At 38.9% G+C, this 18,634-nt stretch overlaps 1 pseudogene; it reads right to left on the bottom strand.

Moving 5' to 3' along the window:
* Positions 1-18,634, bottom strand: part of LOC115777559 (obscurin-like) — a 698,358-nt pseudogene that overhangs the window by 9,610 nt on the left and 670,114 nt on the right.

The raw sequence follows: 18,634 nt of genomic DNA, 5'->3' as shown, positions 1-18,634 counted from the left end.
CAAAAACTCCAAATACAATAACTAATCTCAACCAAGGCTGTACTGACATCAAAATAATGAGCCTGGGAAAAAAAAACCACTAAACAGGGGAACACACAGCTGAGGGAGCACAGACAACAACACAACAAAGATTTAAACACAGCTGCACAGGAGAACAAAATGACACTAATGACACGAGGAAGCAAAACTAAACACAAAGCACAGGGAACAAGTGACTGTCAAAATAAAACAGGAAGTGACCAACAAAGACACAAATGCAGACTTGACACATGAGGAGGCGAGCATATGAGGGAAAACAGGCTTTACACATGAGGAGGTACACTAAAGGAAATCACAAGGAGAGCAAACTCTAAAGCTAACAAGAACAACATAAAAATGAAACCTAAGTGCAACATACAGGAAAACAACAGGAAGTGAAGTCAAGTCAAGTCAAGTCAAGTCAAGTTTATTTATAAAGCACATTTAAAACAACGACGTTGAACAAAGTGCTGTACAAGATCTGTAACCCCAAGGACTATACTAAATAAAAATAAAAATATATAAATAAATAAATAAAATAATAAAATAAAAATAAATAAATAAAAACATTAAGAACAATAAATAACATAAGAAAATTAAAAATTAAAACGTTTAAAACAAGTACCATAAAATACCATAAAACAATCATCTAAAAGGAGGTAGCACTGCAGCCAAATGCCAAAGAAAAGAAATGTGTTTTTAATAGAGATTTAAATGTGTGTATCGTCTGAGCTGTGCGGATATGGAGAGGTAGATCGTTCCATAGCTTTGGTGCTGCTGCTGCAAAAGCTCGATCACCTCTCTGTTTTAGTCTAGTTTTAGGCCTCTGTAAGAGCAGCTGGTTCGATGACCTCAGAGCTCTTACAGGGGTGTGACAGTGAAGCAGCTCAGACAGATACAAAGGTGCCAGTCCGTTTAAGGCTTTAAAAGTAAGCAATAAAATCTTAAAATCGATTCTAAAACGGACAGGGAGCCAGTGAAGGGATGACAGGACTGGGGTAATGTGTTCATGCTTTTTTAAACCGGTTAAAAGACGAGCTGCCGCATTCTGGACTACCTGCAGGCGGCGCACAGATGATTGATCTATGCCAAAGTACAGAGAATTACAGTAGTCCAGGCGGGAAGTAATAAAAGCATGAATAACTTTTTCCAGGTCCTGCTGCGGGAGATAAGGTTTTACCTTGGCAATAACTCTGAGTTGGTAAAAACTGATTTTGGTAACAGCACTTATTTGCTTCTCCATTTTAAAACTACTATCTAAAATGACACCCAGATTTTTCACAGCATCACGACAGTGAGGAGCCAAATAACTCGGAGTGCCAGAGGAGTAGCTTGAGGGGTCAAATTTACCAAAGCATATGACCTCGGTTTTGCTTTCATTAAGATTTAGGAAATTGTTTCTCATCCAGGACTTGATGTCACTTAGACAGTTCAGCAGGGACAAGACAGGAGCAAAAGGGAAACCCGAATGAAGTGTAATAACTATAACCAACACAGAATACAAAACAACAAAATGAGAATCTAAACTGTAAGGTAAAACTGAGAAACACAACCAGAGAAATAACAAAAAAACAGAAGGAACTCAAAACACTGTGACAGCAGCATGACGTCCTCAGAACTGTCAGAGTTAACACACACATTCAAGTACAAACAGTGAATGAGGCTGTTGTGACGTACCTGCAGCTCCCATCTTCACCTCAGCATAAACAGCACTCTCCTCTGGTTTATGATGCTTCCCTGTTAAGATCATCAGATCAAAACTCAATTATTAATACATTTCTAAGCATTGGAAAACATTTCTATTATTTTCTGTGTTGCATGTGTTTTGCACACTCACTCTTCTTTCCAAGGTTTTTCAGTTCAATCAGAGAGTATGTGACACTCTGGGGTTCATCTGCACCTGAAATGTAACATTTGTAGTTACATTGTAAACAGATCACCTGCAGTCAGTCTCATTAACTCAAACATGTGTTTCATCTCTAACTGAATGAAGAGTCAATATTAATAATGATAATAAAGATCAGTTTAAGTGCTGACCAGGATGAAGAGAGTCGTATTCATGAGTTTCATCCTGGTTGACTCCATGATTTGTGGTGGAGCTCGAACTGTGACTCTCAGACTGGATCGACCTGAAACATGAAAGAAACACAATAAATTCAAAATAACTGATGCAGGTTTAAAATAATAATAATAAAAAGTTTTATACCAACCTGGTGAAGCATGAATCTGTGAAAGAGACACATGTTATTACACAATGAGATCAGAATGATGTTTATGTCTGAATAATTAAAGTGTGTGTAGTAAATAAAATATCTGATCCAGCATCAAAAGAAGAGGCTCTCACACTTGGACTGTCTGCAGCGATACAACAAGAGCAGGAGAATAATGAGGAGAGAGACTCCACAAACCAGTCCAACAATCAGCCACACAGGAGCTGAAGAGCTGTCAGCTGCTGACACAGTTACTGTAACAACACACAATTATTAATAAACTGTAATTATATTGGATATTTTCCTTCTCAGTCATCAAATTATTTCCAAATATTCATCAAATCTTTGATCCTGCTCACCTTTAACTAACATCCAGCTCTGTGGTGACTCTCTTCCTGAGTATTCACACTTGTAGAAACCTTCATCAGACTTTGACACTGCAGAGATCTTCAGCTCCTCTCGGGTATCATTTTGAATAAGTTTGTCATTGTGGTAGAAAAACACATTGGAAAGTATTTTTTGTGTCCTCAAACTGCAGCTCAGATTAACAGAAGCTCCTTCAGTCACAGGATGAACAGGACTCACCAGGATAGGAGCATCAGGATCATCTGTGACACAATCAAACACAATTGTTTCAGTCAGATCAGCTGGTGCAGACTTTTAGAAAAAGCTGACAAACAGTCAAGTCAATTTATTTATTTAACACATTTAAGCAGATTGAACCAAAGTGCTGAACAGCAAGTAAAATTATCAAAGAAACAATACAAATGATTTAACAATAAAAAGTAATGATTTAAAAAATAACACAGTAATAAAATAAATATGAAAGTAGTAAATAATAATTAAAAAGTAAAATAATGATAGTAAATGAGATACACTGACACAATAACCAGAAAGTAATCTGAAGCTGAAAAACTTCATGAGAAGAAGCTTGTTTTCCACTGATCTGAAGAAAAGGAGGATGATGACCTAATCCAGAGTTTCAGAGCTGTGACTCAGAATGAGTGGTCACCTACGAGCCAATCAGCAATTAGGAATAACTAGAAGCTTCTGACATTTGCAGCTAAGTGAGCAGCATGGGACGGGATTGGAGAAGATCTGATTGATAACCTGGAGCAAACCCATACAAGCACTTCCTGTCTTTCACAGTGCAACAACTGAAAAACATGATCAAGCCTCCACACAGTGTTAATTTCGTTGACCAACTATTTTCGTCACAACCCTTTTTTTCATGACGAAAACGAGACGTTAATTAAATAAAAACTACCTAAAAGGATTTTAAAAAATGACGAAATAAATTGACACTTTCATCAAAAAAATCAAAATGAGATGGAAATGCTTGGTGAGGATGACATCCAATCACAATTGATTTAATTTTGCGAAAGGGCGGGACAAATTAGGAAAACATCCAATCAAATGTACAGTTGCACAATTTTGATCTAAACCTTGGAAGGCCACACTAGCCTGTGAATTTTCCAGGCAGAGCAGGCCTACTCATCAATATTTTATTGTTATGCTCAATAAACAGGGTCAGGTAAATAAAGATGTTTGTGCAATATGTTTATGTGTATTGGTCTTTCAAGCATTGTTCCATAACTTTTAATAAATGTTTAATTTTGTGTGTGTATAATGACTAATTCAAGGGAACTGAAGAAAAAGCATTTTACACCCTTTATGTTTTATTTGACTAAATCGACGGTAGATTCAGTCGAATATATTCTAATTGGCCGACTAAAACTAGACTAAAACTAAAACTATTCAGATGACAAAATTATGACTAAAACTAAATTACATTTTCATCCAAAGACTATGACTAAAACTAAATCAAAATTTTCTGTCAAAACTAAAACTGTTTCCAGGTACCTGTCAGGAGACCAGCAGCAGCATTTTGAAGCAGCTGTAACTGTGATATTACTGTTATGGTCAGTCCAACATATAATGAACTGCAGCAGTCTGGATGTAATAAAAGCATGAATGACTTTCGGTGATAGAAAGATCTGGTTTAACTTTAGTTAAAAGTCTTAAATGAAGAATGCCTGATTTGATCTGTGAGTCAAACTTAATATCAATATTTTTTACAAGAGGTTTAAGAAATGATGTCTGGGCTCAGGATCTGACGGCTCATTAAAAGTATAATTGCCTAAGAATTAAGTTTAAGTTGCTGCACTCAGAAACCTGCAAATATTGGCATTGCTTGCTTTTTATTAACAGACCAGTTCAAGGAGCTCCAGGATGGAAGAGGTTAAGTTCAGGTCACAAAAATCTTCCCTAAACCAAACCTTCATCACAGTAAGGAAAAATCTGTGACTGAGTTCTCTTTGGAAACTGTGATGGTGGAAGTTTTTACTGGGACAGCAAAACAAACAGTTCTTCATTCCACAAGAAATTATTTAAATGATTCCCCAAAGATTCAAGATCTGAACTTTATCATTTGTATTTTTGTTTTTGGTGCCATGTTTTCATTCTTGATAATGAAGCTCTGCACAATTCTAACAAGCAGCTGATTAAATTAGATAATTATTCATTTTTATATGAGGCTGCTGTAGCAGTGAGGTGTGGTTTGAGCACAGCTGCAGGAGGAGAGGTGGAGCAGAGTAGTTCATGGAGCTGTGCACAGTGCAGGTAAATAAAGAAAGTTTGCTGCTCTGAACTCCCTGATTGGCTCTGCACTGAGGAGAACTCACATACAGCAGAACCTTTGATACAACTGCACCTTTTTACATGATACACTCTGATGACACATCTTGACCTTCTTTGTGGTTTATTGAAAAAAGAAAATATAACAGTTATTTGTGCACTTTACAAATTTGCTTAACTAGTTTAAAAGATTGAGTGAAATGAGACCAACAATCAAGAGCATTTTGCTGCTTTGGTGAGATGCCGAAAATTGTCTAAAATTCGAATTTTTTACTGAAAAAAAAAGTATAACAACATACTCTGTACAGTGATGTTGACTGCACTGCTGAACTCTCCTGATCCAGACTCACACCAGTACACTGCAGTACCTGACTGTGATGTGTTGATGTTACATGTGGATCCAGTCATTGTCCTACAGTCAGAGTTCAGTCGGCCGTCCTCAGTGAACTTCTTCACTCTCCACTCAGCAGAGTTTCCCTCACAGGTCAGTGAGACAGAGTCAGAGGTGAAGTGTTGCACTCTGTCAGGACTCACTGTGAGAGACGCTGCTGAATGAACATCTGGAAACATGCAGGGAGGAGACAAAGCTCACAGATGTTAAGTATTTCTTATTAACAGATTAAGAAGATACAATATTTGTTTTGGCCAACCTAAAATTTGTACCTTCAATACCAAGAACAACAAAATCTTTGATGTGAGAAAAACATTTATTGGCCACCTGTAGTCAGTGTTTTCTTCACATTTATGTTAAACTGCCTGCTGCCTTTCTTTACCCAAAGATGTTCCTGTTCTTCATATATATCAGTTTTTTTTTTTCTGTACATCCACTTGACCACTAAGAAAAGTGTCTTCAGTCAATTGTACATCTTGTCTGTTGAGTAATTAATATGAAATTAAAGTCAATATTTGGTGTGATCACCTTTATCTTCAACACAGCCTGAACTCTCTTTGGCAGCTTTCTTGTCATTTCTTTAAATGGTCTTCAGGAAATGTTCTCCAGGCTTCTTGAAGGACATTTTATGCTTGAATGAGTTGTAGGTCAGTTTTAAGTGGCTAAACAAGCAAATAAATAAATGAGCCTATCCCAGCTTTCATAGGGTCAGAGGCAGCTTTATTTTTTAATGGCAGGTAATTTCATAACACAGCAGGATGTCTGCTACCATTTGCTTACATCTACTGTCCAGTAGACCCACAGTTTCCTGTATTGTGTTTATGTGACACTTTGTAAATGACTTCTTGCTCTTATTCCACATGTTGCTTCTCTTGAACGTACCCATCACAGCCACAGAAACACTTCCTTTAACTTATCCTTTTCAGGGTAGCAGGGGGCCTGGAGTCTATCTCAGCTGTCATTGGGCAAGAAGCAGGGGCACCTGGACAGGTTGCCAGTCTGTCCCAGGCCCAACAGAGAAACACACAACCATTCACACCTATGGGCAATTTAGAATCACCATTTATCTGATCTATCCTCACTAACTACAGTTGGACTGTGGGAGGAAGCCAGAGTACCTGGAGAGAAGTACGCAGACACAAAGGGAGCAGCAACCTCTGCAGAGAAAGGCCCCGACTGGATGATGGATTTGAACCCAGGACCTTCTAACTGTGAGGCAACAATGCTAACCACTGCACCACTGTGCTGCCCCCAGGAGACTGAATTAACACATTCAAAAGTCTTTACTGCACAGAATGAACATGAACTGTGAGAGATCTGTCTAAGGCGTCTCTGGGAAACTGAACCGTCCACAGGAGAGGAGAGCACTATCAGTCCGAGGGGTCCAAGCAGTGAGTCCAGTTAGTGAGAGTGAACAAAGAGCTTTACTTGGAAGGCTGAAGGAGATTTCCTGAGGGGGAGGCCCCCGAATTGTCTTTCTGTAGGAGCAGAGGGTGTTGGAAGGTGAGCAGGCAGGTGAGTAGGTGAGGTGAGTGTGGATGTTAGTGAAAGAAGTGTAGTGTCTTAAATGCCTATGTGAAACTGCATGTATGTTGTCTCCTAAACATATAGGAACATTCCAGCAAGGGGCCTCTCAGTTTGGGAGCTCATCTTCACTGTTTATCTTTACCAAATAAGGAAAGTTGTAAAACTCAGGATTCTCTGACCCCCCCCAAGAAAGCTGGTTTGAACCAGTCTGTGTGGCAGCATGTCTACCATATGTTAAAGCCTATATAACGCTGTAAGTTTCTTTGTTCGGGGTGTGCAGAAGATCATTGGCTTTCTCTCACCCAGATGTCTCGAGCGTCTGTTTTGACATTGTCTTTTTTGTAATAAACCTTATGTTATTCATTGAGACTGTGTCGGCGAAGGATTTCTTCAAAACACAACATCATGGCATCAAGATCAAGAAACAACAGAAGCTTGTAGGAGAAACCGACCAGCTTGATAGAAGCAGGTAGGAGACTCTGCTGAGGAGCAGCATAAGCAAGCAATCTGTCAGAGACTGGGTGAGGGGAGCTGGCCATTAAATGCAGGTCATTAATGAGACTGATGAGGAGCAGGTGGTCAGGCTGAGGCGCAGAAATCTGGCTCCATTCAGAAGGCAAAGAAACCTCAGCTGAGCTCCTCCTGGACTCAGGGACAGTTAGAGTCTCCAAAGAAAGACACACCAGTAGAGGACTATGACACAGAAAGCCTCAAGAACTATTGTTCAAGATCACTTTAAAAACAGAAGCACTCAGACCGCAAACCTCTGCCAAGGCAGCTCACTGTGGACAGTATTTACTTTTAAGGAAATAATATTGTATTTTGTATATGAACATTATGTAGGAGAGGGTAATGGATGATGGACACTGATTCATAAATAAGCAGACATGAATAACTTGAGGTTATAACATAATATTATACTGCAGTATGTTTCTAACTAACTAGCAGCTCATTCTCTCTCTTGGCAACACTTTAAAGATTTAACACATTTTAGGGTCCACTTGAAAGAAAGGCAGATATGAAATGTAAAAGTGAGGTCAGAGGTCAAATGTGACCTGATATATGGATGCAGTGATCAATATGTAGAATTCCCACATACCAGTATAATTTCCTAAATATTGTCAATATAAACAATGGCAGTAAGAAACACACCTTTAAATATGTCTACATTATCATTTTGATGTTCAGATCAATCTGTTGACTAAACATGACCTCCTTGGTTGTGGTGATCACAAGAAAGTTTGGCTCCTTAGAAGCAAAATATTTTTAAAAAATGAGGGGTGGCTAAAGACTTTTGCACAGCACTGAATATGTCTTTGGTGTTTCCTGCTATCATCATGATTGAAAAGGTTATAAAAGCAGGAAACAAAGAAATTCATTTTGGCTTGATCACAGTAAGAAATTAAAAGATGGATTCTTCTTTTCATATAAATGAGTTTTAACGGACTGAATCTCAGTGAAAGAGAGAAACTGGTAAAGAAACATAACATCAGCTTATTGAAAGGATAGAAACAAACTGACCTGCAGACCAGACAAACTTTGGTCCACTGTGATCAGTGTGATACTCTGGGTCTCCTCTTCCAGCTCTACACACATATCCTGCTGTGTGTGTCTGTCCATCAATGATGTAGGAGTCCTGTGCAGTCCCACTGCCATCAGGTAGCAGCTCATAACTGTAGGATCTCTCTGATAGATCAGGAACAGCTTTATACCAGTAGAAGCTCCATCCTGCAGACGGATGTTCAACCTCACAGTTCAGAGTTACTGAGGCTCCAGGACTCAGCCATGATGGAGACACAGTGAGGACAGGACGGGGTTCATCTGTTCAATAAAGATTTTATCTCAGTGTTTAGTTAATGATGCACCACTCACACTCACATTGACACCTTTGGGTAATTTAGAATCACCAGTTAACCTAACTCCAGTAACTGCATGTCTTTGGACTGTGGACAAACTCCACAGAAGGGCCGAGGTGGATTCAAAGCCAACCTTTCTAGCTGTGAGGCAACAGTGCTAACCACCACACCCCCAATCTGATGGGCAGGTTAATGCATGTTACTGTTGAATTGATTAGTTTTTCATGTCCTGCAGCCTGGTGTTACTTCCAGTGACAGCATATAGATACCAGCTCAGTAATAAGAAAATATTAATATAATAAAAAGTAAAGTAGCAGGTAATTTCAAAGCACAGTAGGATGTTTGGCACCATTTGCTATTAGTTCCACAATTTCCTCCATCCTGCATGTGTTTACATTACACTTCTTATTCTGTGTTCACAACCACAGAAACACTAAAATGTTGTTACTCAGTGAAGATTCCTGTCAGCCTAACAGTCTCCCACCTGCATCCAAAGGCTCTCTATCAGATCTCATTTCTATTTTGTTTTTGACATTTTCTTATCTTTTTCTTCCAGGTTATTGTTCATTTTAGGGTTTTAATAGTTCATGTAATGCATGCTGGTGTCCTTGTGATCCTAGTTTGAATGAGCTCACTTTCTTTTGTCTGTCCTAATAAGATTTTTACCCTTTAGTCAAAGAACAGGTTTGTTAGAACGAGCTGTTTCTACTTTTCTTTCAGTGTTTCATTTTGAATAAGCCAGTGCATAATTTAATGTCATTTATGAATGATTAGTTTGTTATTATATAAACTGTCTGTCTTTTTGTAACAACCATAACTTTGAAGCAGCCTTGAAATACAAAGAAGTGAAGGTGTAGGCAGTGAGGCATTCAGCACGGAGAGTGATGTTTCTGTTTGAGGACATTCCTGGATCGACCCCTGATCCCAAATAGGATTTTTAGAGGAAAAGAAATCAGCTTCAAGAGTTTCTTAAAGTCCAGAAAATACTACAGTTTTTTTGTTTATTTTCTGTGTACTGTATGAGAGCTGCAGTGAGGAGGTCAGGGTGTGTGGTGGGTGTAGAAAGGTCAGAGGAAACATTAAATGTAGTGTGAAATCAAAGTTACCTAAACATAAAGTACGCACTTGTTGGCAGGAGATCAAAAAGAAAACTAAATAAATGAGTTAACAGCACATTTCACAGGCTGAGTTTGAAAGTTATAAAAATGAGATCTTCAGACTTTATATTCCAGGTTATAAACATTATGCTGACAAACTTAATCAGAATCCTTTTATTTAGTTTTATTTGAAGCAGACAGGCTGTCAGTTTGACCTGTGGTTGCTTTTGTTTTGACAAAGACGCATCAGATTGAGTTTGAACTGAAACACCAATCACTGCAGGCAGTGTATTTGCTAATTGAAACTGATACACATTAGATGTTAGATGATAGATTCAGCTCATTGTTATTGTACACGCAAGGCACACAACGAAATGATCATTTCAGATCACTCACAAGAGCATCTGCGGTCATGCAGCCAGAGACCGGAGCTACCTTTACATTATCAACCAAATATGAACTGCCCAACACACAGTAGCACAAAAAACTGCACAGGTTAGTATTCATGAAACACACCAAGATGAGCAATTTGAGCCTGAACACACTCACAAAACTTTATATAGCACTTTGTGTGTGTGTGTCTTTGCTTAATAGATTCAATTCTGTTAGATTTTAAAACATTTTAATTTTCATAAAGTGCACGTGTGTGTGATAATCTGTTGCAGTGTTTGTTGCTTTGACCCTGAGAGACAGACTGAGGAGGAAAATCACCTTCAACAATTTTACAAAACATTGATCACACAACAAACATGACTTACTTGTTACTGACAGTGTGAAGGCTTCACTCCACTCTGTTGAAGAATATGAGTCATCTCTGTGTCGACTCTTACACATGTAGTCTCCACTGCTGGACTCAGAAACTCTGAATGTCCAATAATTATTGTGTGTCCACTGTGTGGTTTGCCTGGGTCCTCTCCATTCATACACCCACTCAGTGGGTTCACCTCCTTCCTGCACCTCACATGTCAGAGTGATCGTCTCACCGCTGAATATCTGAGGCCAGTTGTGTTGTTGTTGTTTTACAGCAACTTTATTGGAAACTGTTTACAGATGTTAACAGTTGAGATACAAACAGAAACATGAAATCAACAGAGAAAACTTAACATTGTATGTTTGCTAATCATGAGTGAATGTTTCAAACTAAATTACTGAACTCACAGGTTATCTCAATGATGACTTCATCACTTTTATCAGTGTAGTAAACTGGGTTTCCTCTTCTTCCTCTGCATCTGTAGATTCCTCCTTGAGATACTCTGATAACTCTGTTTGGTTGATCATCTCTTCTGATTTGAACTTCAGTGGTTCTTTGGGTGCGTCTGATCCACTCATATTTCCACTCAGCAGATCTCCCCACAGAGCAGGTCAGTGTCACACTGCCCCCCACTGGTATGATTGTTGTTCCTGCTGTCAGTGTGGCCCTGGGTGTAGCTGCTGTTATGAAAGAGAAGGAAAAAATATGCACACAGGATTTATTATTAAGCAAAAAAACATACAAAGGTTAAAAAGCAGGATTAACTATAAAGCCATAAAACATACAAAAAGTTAACATTTAAAGTATGTTTTAATGTCATGCAACTTCCAAATCTATACATTTTTTATATAATTATTTTTTATGGGGTTTTTTTTGTTGTCTCTGCACTTTAAGATCATTTTAATTTCTATCTCAACATGGTGACAGAGCTACAGTAACTCAGGTTGTAGATCTGTAAATAAACCCAGTTTAACTGTTTGTCCATTCTTTGACCTGAAGAAATCACATTAAATGTAAAGTAATACAGTTCACTGAAGGACACACAATAGTGGGTTAAGGTTATAACTGTGAGGCAGCAGTGCTAACCACTGTGCCACCGTGCTGTCCTCTTTTCTTCTTTACTTATTAATTTAATTGTATCCACAGTTGTTGTTTTACATTAAAACACACACATGTAGTAATGATGATCACAGAGTCTGTGAGTATTTTAGTGCTGTGTACACTGTGAGCAAAGTAACAGGTAAAATACAGACGTCCTGGTTAAAGTTTCACAGCATCAGAAAAAAGTTTCCATGACAACATTAATTAAATGTATTTTATCATTGAGGTGAGTATTTGAACAGAGATCATAAATTTATGCTATTGGTCACTGAGGACTTACCTGATACAGTTACAGAGACAGTGTTACTGCTCTTTGTATGAAATGAGCTCTTCCTGTTACCAAAGCACTGATATTCACCACTGTCACCTGTAGATGTTATTGGTAATCTGTAGTATTTGTATGTGTTGTAGGGGACAACTTCTCGACCATCCTTGTAGAGTGTGTAATACCAGTCAGTGTCTGCTCCTTCATTCATGTCACACATGATGGTAACAAACTCTCCAATGAAAAAACTGCAGCAGTTGGGTTCAATAGTTAACACAGCATCTAGAATCCAACACAGCCACAACATTAACAATCTAACACACTTTTATGCACCATAGGAGGCAACATCTGTGTTTATACTGTATGTTAATAAACTGATGAATATATTGAGAAATAAGTAAAAACAAAGAGAAAGTGGAAAGTGATTGATGCAGCAGGCTGAGATGAATCTTTGTTAATAAATAAAAAGAAAGAAATGAAAAAGTGAAAGTGTTCAGTCACCTTGAGCGTGTCCAGTGCAGAGGAGCGTACAGAGCACTACAATAAAGGCAGAAACTTCAGACATCATCAAACTAAAGACACACTCAAAGATGGCAGAAATAAAACACTTGGGCTTTTAGCAGTGGCTGCTGTGATTGGCTGCATTTTAGATTAAGATGTAAAATGCATCAAATGATCACAGATGCAGAAACAAACCTTGCTTAGATAAACTAAAGCAGCTCCACTCTAATCTGAGTCAGTGCACTAAAATCTAATCCAGGCTACAAACAACCATGTTGATAACAAACATGAGAGTCCTCTGTTCAAATGAACTGAAATGCTCCAAATGACTGATACTCTGTTCTTCTCACTGAAACATGTTTATCAGTCAGTATGAATCAAACTATAGAAGTCAGTGATGTACTCACAGAATAGGCCCAGCTCACAGAGCAAAGTGGGTCCCATCCTCACATCCAGCAGCGACACGTCTGAAACCTTCCTGTAAAGAGAAAGAGTGAAGCAGCAGCTACGAGAAGTAGAAGCAGAAAAAGAAGCTGCGTTTAATACAGACAAGATCAGAGTTTGTCTCAGACTTCTTCTTCTGGCTGCAGCCGCTCTGTGCTTCCTTCCTTTTACACCCTCAAACAGCTCCTGTAGCTTTGACCGCAGCAGTTGGTGACGTGTTTACATTTCCTGTCCACTGCAAACATATAAGCTTCTTTCTTGTGTGTTGTGTTCCTACATTTCTCTAAGATATGCAAAGGAGTTGTTCAAGTCAGGTGACATATTTTGTGGATCATAGTTGTTTCCTCTTTTTTCTTTAGAAACTTGTAAGTTATTTTTAAACTGTTCTGTGGATCAGGATCATGCTGCAGGGTTCAATTTAAGGTGATTTTATTCAGGCTTTGGTGAGAGTCGAGTCATTTGGCTGACTGCAAGTATTCAAGGTTCTTATGATCGGTCCAAGTCATGATGGTTGTTCTGCTCTCTTCAGCCAGTGCCTCCATTCTTCTAGGGCTAGTTTCACTGACAGCACTTTTCCATATCGTACTTGCATTCTGCAAAAGAGAAACGACCAAATTAAAAAGGCACATGTATGCGTTTTGTTATTAACTACCCAGGACAAGATGGTGCCCACCTCATAGGCTGATGCATCTATTTCTACAATGTTTTCTAGAAGAACGTGACAACTTGTTCTTCATTTTTTTTCCACGAACAACAACTTGGCACCAACTGGAGAAGAGGGAGGTCTGATTATCCTGGTGGCTCGGGAATCTGAGATGTAATTTTCCATTGCTTCTGTTTCAGGACTAGTGGGCACTGTGGCTGCTGGAAGTAAATCTATAGCACAGAGGAGAGCAAAGAGCTTCAAAAACAACAAACTGTATTAATTCATGTTGATTTCCAGAAAGGACAAGGTCAGCTGGAGAAGTTTGGTGTGTTGGCATTCAGTGCAGAGACAAGAAGAGCTTCAGAGAGACTTTCTACTAGGATATTAAGCTGTGAGTGAGCCTAGAATCAATAAATTGAGGCTGTGGTGCAATTACCTTCTGCTGCAGCTGCCTCTGAACCCCTGCAATCCAGAAGTGGTTGTGGAAAGCAGAGTCCTGAGGCGTGCTGCAATCTTGAGTTTTGCTCCCTCGTCCCACAACCTGTTATCTAGTTTGATGGGAATCAGTGGTGTTAGTGTATTTTGAGGCTAACTCATTGATCAACTGTTCACTCAAACTCTGACAGAATGACTCTTACTGGGCCTCATCTTCTGACACTGTCCCTGATGTAATGTTGTAGGGGGCAGAAGCATTGTCAGGTTTTAGAGAGTGATCACAAACTGCTTTGAACTACAAAATCATTGGCAGTAATAAAATGCTAATTAATTGTTTAAAAATCATACAATGTGATTTTCTGGATTTGTTTTAGATTCTATGTCTCACAGTTGAAGTGAACCTACGATAAAATTACAGAGCTCTCCATTCTTTGTAGGTGAGGAAACCTGCAAAATCAGCAGCGTATCAAATACTTCTTCTCCCCACAGTATGACTGCACATCTACTGAGTATGAAATTGAATGTCTACTAAAAACACATTAGCTGTGGTGTGACTGAAGCCTTGTTATTGCTGCCACATCTCTGCATGTGTAAAGGGGAACTGGACATTTGCTCTGCTTGCTATAATACATGTTTTTGTAGTGCTTTCTTTTTTTCTCAGCATGCATTCAATTTACTGTGGAAACATGGGTAGATATAAAGAGATGCAGCCCTATATTGAATATAGCACAATGTCTATAACACAGTGTTTTAATAAAATGACTGGCTTGCATGAGGAAACTGCTGATCAGTAGTGTTTCATGTCTGCAGCAGCAGCAAAGAGCTGATCTCTCTCTCTGCTGTCAGCTATCAGAGCTAAACTCTGTTCTCTGGAAGGCAGCACACATTTAGCTTCAGTCACTCTTCCTCATTTTAGTTCTGCAGTTCATGAGATCATGTTTCATTTATTTATTTTTAGTGAAGAGATGGTGCAGATAAGCCTGTAGCTAAGAGGTAACTTACAGGTATACCATACTAAAATATCAGTGCTGTGTCTTTTTTTGAGAAATGACCCACAGCTCGTGAATGGTTGTCTGCCTCTCTGTGTTTGACCTTTGACAGACCGGTGACCTGTCCAGGGTGTAACCTGCCTCTCGCCCTATGACAGCTGGCCTTCAAGGGGTGGCTGTAGCTCAGGATGTAGAGCAACTCACCTACTAATAGCAAGGTTGCTGGTTTGATCCCTGACTGCTCCAGTCTGCAAGTAGTTAGTGTCTTAACACATGAGCATAATTTAAAGGAACAGGTGCTGTTATTTTGTCGTATACTGCAGCTTTGAGTATTCTAGAAAACTAGAAAATATTCTAGAAAATATGTTATTTTCTTTCTAAAAATATTTTTGTTTGGTTTTGGTTATTTGGTTTAATTAATTCATCAAACTAATAACAAACTTAATTATGGTATTTATTGACTTATTACATAATTATACTACTGTAGCTCCACCTTGGATGGCATTTATGCTGCATCACTGCAATATTGGTTGCATCTCCTCCACCACAAAAACCAGCATCAAGTTCATTAATTTGGTGGCACCTTCATCCAAACTAACATTAAAAGCTGCTCTTTGTGGTTTCAGAGCTGCAGCAGCTGCATCATTGTCCTTCTGTGAGAGCATGGCCTCTGCTGCAGAGACACTTCAGATCAGCCAGGCTCAGTTTGCATCTCACTGGGATGTTTTTGTCCTCCTCAAATACAAATTCAAATTGATGGTTCATTGACTTAAAGGCTGCTGTTACTGCTATAATGTTAGCTGAGCCACAGTGACACACAGAATATAAACCAAACACCAAACTGAGTGTCGCTTTGGGTGATTGTGAGTGACTTCATTTGCTGAAGTGTCCCCATCTTACTTTGCTCCCAGAGGTATTGTTGTTCTGATCATGAAATCTGATCACGTTCTGATTGATGAAATATTCTGATCTGGAGAAAAACAGAGAAATCAAAACCAACCTGCCAGGATAAACGCTCCTACAAGTGTTTATCCTTATCCCAGAGACAGAGACGTGTGCATACACACATTATTCCATTCTTTCAAATTATTTCTGAAATTCATGCAGAAAGGACGTAGAAAATGATACATTTTGTTACCTAAATGGAATGAAATCTAACTTTGACATCAGAGCAGTCTGAGCTTAATGAACTACTTTATGATCAAGAAACCATAATGAAACTGTACTCAGTGACTCTGAATGAGACCAGCTTCTCTGCACAATGAAAACATGAGGAGTGAGTGAGTGAGTGAGTGAGTGCAAGTGCTGGATACTCAGTAAAGATATTAAAATTAATAATCAATGTCATAAGTACATCCTAATTTAATTTTATGGCATGTGTGAATAACATGCAGACACAGATCGATCACTCTGCATATTAAAGAGTTTATAAGTTTATCCTGAAGCGTCAGTGCATTAAAACCCAAGAGAAACAGATCAAGAGCTGCATGAATGAATGGGTGGCTTTCAGGCAGGCAAAAATAGCCTCAGTAAATAGTGCAGCTGTTGCTGTGGGTGTGAAACAATATGGCTGCCGTCTGTGGGTCATTTGTCACAGTTGATGATGTCACAGGTTGCTTCGTTTTATGTTTTGTGCGTTGACACAACCTTTGACCAGCTGCCAGGGAGTCAGAGAGGAACAAACCATCCAAATGCAGATTTTTGTTGTTGCTGTAGTTTGTGTTTGTGTTGTGGAACAGATAAAGCAACAGGGAACATACATGATGATGTAACTGCCTGTTTATTGCTTATTTGTTGCTTATTTACTGCTTATACAAGTTTCAGTACCTATTAACATTCAGGTGGTGGTTGTGATTCTTCAAGATATGGAACCTAAAATACCTGAAAACATGCAGAAACTTTTGAAATGTCTGTTTTTCTACAGACGCTTAAAGGCAGCTGCATTTCAGTGTGTGACGTATTTTCACAGCTTCACAGGATGTCACTTTCTTTCTTTAGTCCAGCATGTGTCATCACCACAGTGACTCTACTTGTATCTGTGTTCACACAGTGTCACACATACTTTAATGCAGCAGTGATAATTATTACTATTATTCCAGGACAGGCAGATCATATAAAGTGTGTGATGCACACAGAGAGCAAAGTGAAATTCTCACTGTGCTCTTTGTGTTCTTGTCAAATCTCTGCTGTTTGCTGATAACAGAAAACAAGACATCTGCTAAATGGAGACTTTTGGCTGAAACCACAGGCTGCATTTCCTCTGTTCTAGGTGGTTCACACAGAAACAGTGAGGTCTGTCAGTGGATCAAAATAAACCTGTGGCAGCACAGACAGTAACCAACAACAGCCTTTCACACACATGTAGGTGTAACAGAGAGAGAGAGGACCTTTACAAAAGGGTGGACAGCAGCTAAAAGAGGGATGGCAGCAAAGAAGTACAGAGACCAAAGTAACTGTTAAGAAAATGTCCTTTATTTACAATAGATGAAATTCATAAACTCTAAAACATGTCTGAGGCTGGATCCAAAGAAACAGCTCCATGTCTGTCCTGCTGTGCTGAACCCCGTGTTGGCCTCCTGTATCCATCTCTTTAAAATGGGGTTTCAGGGCAGGTGGACCTCAGTGTGTTCACTGGGGAACAAACATGCAGAGTATAAAATAAAGTTTACTAATAAGAGCCACAGCATAAAAACACAGGGAAACCATAGAAGTTATTATTCCTCCTTGATGAAAATGTATTTATTGGATTTTTGTGTTTTAAAGTTTTGCATCTATCAGAAAGTAAACAACATTTCCATCTGCAAAGAAGTTTATTCAAAGACACAAACAGGACAAAAATGATCTGATCTGCTGCTCAGCAGCTCTGAAGTTATCAAACCTTCAACTGAGGTTGTTGAGTTTGACTGAACGCTGCGTATTCTGACACATGATGGCAGCACTGCCAAAAAAAGAAAAAACAGCAGTGAGAAGACCACACACACACACACACACACACACACACACACATACACACACACACACACACACACACACACACACACAGTGAAAACTACCAATGATTCAATCATTAATTTAACTTTATTGAACTGAATTATTGCTGAGACAAAATGAGACAAACACACAGAGTAATTACAGTAAACTGTGAAGAGCTGCACACATGAAAACTTCAGACAGCAGTGAGTTCATATCAACAGTAAATATTTCTGTCATTCAACACATCATCTGCAATCATTGCAATATTTGATTATTATTTTAAAAACATTCATTTAGTTCCAGCTTCATCTTTAAGCATCACGTTACTAAAGAGTCAGAGAGAACAACTGTGTGCAACACAGACACACAAAATGCCAGCTCACATCCTCTGATGTCAGAGCTGAGACTTTTCTAGTGTCCATATCTAAACACAAACTCTCATGAGCTATTTTAGCTGCTTTAGCCTGCCTGCAGCTGCTGTGCATCTGAAATCACCTTTCAGCCCACCTCCACCATCTCTGAGTTTGTGCAGAATCTGCAAATCAGCACAGAAGCCTGATGTGATAAGATTTCATTTTGTGTAAACCACAAGAAACAAGCTGATATGTTTGCAGCTGACTGCAGTTTGTAGCTGTATGAGCTGAGTTTGAAAGGAAGGAAGAACAGAGGCTAAAGAAATATTACTCTTGCAACAGAGAGCTCCATTAATGAGCATCCCACTGCCCCCTACTGACCATACTTGGTATTACCAGAAGAAATATCACCACATTAAGTATGTGTGTGTGTGTGTGTG

This window comes from Archocentrus centrarchus, unplaced genomic scaffold (genome assembly GCF_007364275.1).
Source record: "Archocentrus centrarchus isolate MPI-CPG fArcCen1 unplaced genomic scaffold, fArcCen1 scaffold_57_ctg1, whole genome shotgun sequence".
Classification (NCBI taxonomy): domain Eukaryota; kingdom Metazoa; phylum Chordata; class Actinopteri; order Cichliformes; family Cichlidae; genus Archocentrus; species Archocentrus centrarchus.
Note: the sequence above shows the minus strand (reverse complement) of the source record. Positions and strands in the feature narration are given on the sequence as shown.